The sequence below is a fragment of the Papaver somniferum genome, chromosome 8 (assembly GCF_003573695.1).
Source record: "Papaver somniferum cultivar HN1 chromosome 8, ASM357369v1, whole genome shotgun sequence".
In the NCBI taxonomy this organism is placed as follows: domain Eukaryota; kingdom Viridiplantae; phylum Streptophyta; class Magnoliopsida; order Ranunculales; family Papaveraceae; genus Papaver; species Papaver somniferum.
This window is the reverse complement of record NC_039365.1, coordinates 146,262,265-146,266,608: the sequence shown is the minus strand read 5'-3', so window position 1 is coordinate 146,266,608 and position 4,344 is coordinate 146,262,265.

The following is a 4,344-nucleotide window of genomic DNA, read 5'->3' as shown; positions in this document are numbered from 1 at the left end:
CTCGAAAGGAGTAGTTGGTGTACCTTGGATTCATTGTTGGTGGTGTACAACGGAAGATTGATCCAAGGAAGGTTGAAGTGATCACTAAGTGGCCTAGACCTAGTACTGTAACTGAAATCAGGAGTTTCTTAGGGGATTGCACATACTTGCGTAATTTTATCCGGCATTTTTCGACTATTGCAGGACCATTACATGGTTTGACGGGAGCTAAGGAAAAGTTTGAATAGAAGCAAACCCATGAAGACGCTTTTCAGTTACTTAAAAAGAAGATTTCAGAAGCACCGGTGTTGGCATTGCCTAACTTACAACATACTTTTGAATTTGAGACCGACACTTCTAACTATGCATTTGGAGGAGTGTTGTTACAGGATGGTAAGCCAGTGGAGTACCATTCAGAATTTTTCTCAGGTGCTATTAAGAACTACGCACCTTATGACAAAGAATTTCATGCTTTATATCAATGTATCAAGCATTGGCGAGTGTATCTCTTAGGTAAAGAGGTAGTGGTATATTCAGATCACAAACCATTGGAGTAACTACATGCACAGACGAAACTACAACAAGCCCGACACATGAAGTGGATGTTTTAATTGATGAGTTTCCACATTCTCATTAAGTACAAGAAGGGAGTAACAAACAAGTTGAAAGATATGTTGTCTCGTCCACCAATTCAAGCATTAATGGTGGCCATGAGAATCAGCCGATTGTTCCTCAAGAGTATGCATAGTCATACGCATCTAGCAAAGACCTCAACAAGGTGTAAAGAGTGGTTTGAAAGGCGAGTTTGAACTCCGTGATGGATTGCTGTATAAGGGTCAATTACTTTGCATTCCAGAAGATGGAGATCGTTTACAATGGTTAAGAGAGGCACATACATCCCGAGTTGCTGGACACTTTGGGATGAATAAAACTCTTCTTAACCTTCGTCGTTATGTCTTTTGGCCGAAGATGCAAAATGATGTGGCTAAGTTAGTTAGAGGGTGTAAGTTATGTAGCACATCTAAACCTTCCAACAGAAAACGTGGGTTATATCTACCATTACCAGTACCATCAAGACCTTGGGAAAGTATTCCTATGGATTTTCTTGGCGGGTTACCAAAGACCAAGTCTGGTTATGATTACTTGTTCGTTTTGGTCGACCGATTCAGAAAGATGATTGCATTAATTCCATGTACAAAGACGGTTACAGGAGATGGTGCAGTAAAGCTCTTCTTTGAGCATGTGTGGAAGCATTTTGGTTTACCTACTTCGATTATTTATGATAGGGATAGTCGATTCCTTAGTCACTTTTGGGATTCTTTATGGAAGATGATGGACACTAGGTTGAAGAAGAGTACAACTTTTCATCCACAAACAGACGGACAAACACAAGTGGTCAACAGGACTATGGTTCACATGTTAAGAGGATATAATTCTAAGCATCCTAAAACTTGAGATGAGAGTTTACAATATCTATAGTTTGCTTTTAATAGAGCAGTTCACAGTTCTTCGGGAAAATCTCCTTTCGGGACATGTTATGGTTACTTACCACCTAGCCCTTTTGGTCTAGTATTTTCTAGTGACACCTTTATGGGGGGAAGGAAGGAAGTGAACGAAAAAAGGCAAATAAATTCTTGGAGAAGATATATCAGATTCATGTAACTGTTGAAGCACAATTAAAGAAGTCACAAGCCAAATACAAAACAAAACATGACAAGCATCTTGTACCTTGTAATTTTGGTATTGGTGACTTGATATGGTTAAAATTAGGTAAGGAACGACTGAAGGGGGAAGGTAAGAAGTTGAAGCCATTGAGATATGAACCGTTTTGTATACTCGATCAGATTTGTGACAATGCCTTTCGTCTGGATTTACCACCTTATCTAGGAATGTACTCGATTATAAATGCCGAATACTTGAATTTGTTTGAGCCACCATCACTAGATGATGACGATGACGACACTATGATATTACCACGAGTAGAAGACTTATGGTTTGATAGAGAGGAACCACTCAAGGAAGACTGCGTATTGGAACGAAGAGTGACTAAAACACGACAAGGAGAGAAAGAAGCTTTTCTAATTGGATGTAAAGGTAAAATTCCTAGTAAAGCCAAGTGGTTTAACAAGGAAAATGGGACTCTTGAGTTCCCTAACCTTCATTTTTAACTCTCACAGGAGTTCAAGTTCTTAAAAGGGGGACACATGATACAAGTGTATCCGTACTCCTTTAGGAACTTAGTTAACCTCAAGCTAAATTGAGGGAAGAATCCTATTCTAGGAAGAATTCCTAGTTAGGGAAGAGTTTTGTTTTAGGAAATACTCTTAGTTTAGGAAATAGATTCCTAATAGAAGTCCTTGGTAGACTGAGTACGATGAAGGCTATAAATAGAGGGCTTTGGATAATAGCTAAGGACACAGAGACTAGGCACAGAAACCTAGAGAAATCTTGGAACAATACTTGTGCAAGATTAGCAAACAATTTAAGGTTAATTTACTGTTTAGAGAAGATTGTCAGCGTGACAAAGAGAGAATTGTAATCGTTTTCTTGTTCATTATCTAGAAAAGATATTTTTCTTCGAATTACTACTTGTGTTCTATTTTCTAAGTTTCTCGTCTATTATTATTCTGAATTCCGCCTTTATAGTAATAGCTACCAAAGTACAGAGATCAATACGTATCATGTTCACAAAGGGCTTATATTTTCCAACTTTTTCTAGACTTCTTCACCAACTGTTGGGGAACTTTTCTACTTCAGCTTCTACTTAGTTTTTTATTTATTTATTTATTTATTTATGAGAGAGAGTTGATTTTAGTTTCTTTTCAAACTTCTTCAGTCTGCGACTCTGCGTACCTTAGTTTGAGGAGGTGTATTAGATGTATTAGTTAGTCTTTCCTTTTGACTTGACTTATTTATGTTTGGTAGACAGTTGTTAGACTAAATCCTATGGGCTAGATTCAGCTGCTAGATTAGCCAAAAAGCGTTGCAGTTTTGTAATAAAAAGTGTTATCTATTTGTTAATACTAGTCCTCTCTCCTAGTGATTGCTCGCGCGTGAACTAGTAGTGAGATAGTTGCGCTGAATGGTTCAACGCTATGAAAATCACCTTTTCACGGAATGGTTCAGCGCATCTAGATTTTTTTTTTATCTGACAGCTGAGATTGGTCGCGCTGAACCATTCAGCACTGGCTATATCTACTTTTCGCGGAATGATTCAGCGCATCTACTTTTCGCAGAATGAACTACCATAGGACTTAGGAGGTTGTCCTAGCTGACGTGGACTGCTAATCCAGATACTAGATTAGCATACCATAGGACTAAGCCTTACTCTCTCTCTCTCTCTCTCTCTCTCTCTCTCGTAATTTCTTTGTCTGAGACTTATCGCTTTATCATCAAATAATAAAATCCTTTACAACTCTTCTAAATCTTCGGTGCATTTGGTTGAAAATGGCTTAAATCTTTATAAATTTGAGAACTGTATTTTGAAGACAACACAAGAAGATGAGAAGAAGAATTATTGGAATTAAATGAGACGTTTTTTTATGAAAATTGGACACCTGTAATCATCTACCGAAATTCAAATGTTAGGTTTCTCTTGGGGTTGTTATTAATGGCGAATAAGGTTTTCTAATCGCTAAGGAATAAGTATGTTTGTGCTAAAGTGAGAGAGTGAAATTTTAAGGCAGAATCATTTAACATCAACCATCCATTTATATCCATTATTTGGGACTGTCGGATGAAATCACTCATAAATACGAGTTTAGTAATATTAGGTTGGGCTAAAGAGAGTAGTTTTGGTTTTCAATATTTTAAACACCATGCGTACTGCACGTGCTATTTAACTGGGGAATCACGACACATCTAGGTTAAAGAGGCTTTTTTATTACTAGTGATTTAAAAAAAGGAGTACAACAAAATAAGTAGTTTTTTTGAGGGGGAAACACAAAACCGCCTACATATCCATTTTAACTCCACGGTATTATTTCAATATATTAACCATAGCCCATATCATAGACCATACCGAGTTAGCAGAAATCGATAACTAGTTAGAGGCAAGTTGAGTTGAGTTGTCATATAACTGACCAACTGAGTTGATTTAGTTATTAAAACTAAATTCTAAGCCGACCATATTCACGAACCTTCTTCTCCTTCTTCTAAACCATCCGATCACAACCTCTAATAACCCTAAAAAATTATTTTCCAAATTTGTTGAAAAACCAGTCAACCAAATCATCATGGGACGAACTAAAGGAGAAAGAATCAAATCAACTTCATAAGATAATTTAAGTTTAGTTTTTCAAAAAATTTAAGAATTTAAATTGAAACCCAAATGAGGAGAATTCATGTTTATATATGGGGTTTTGA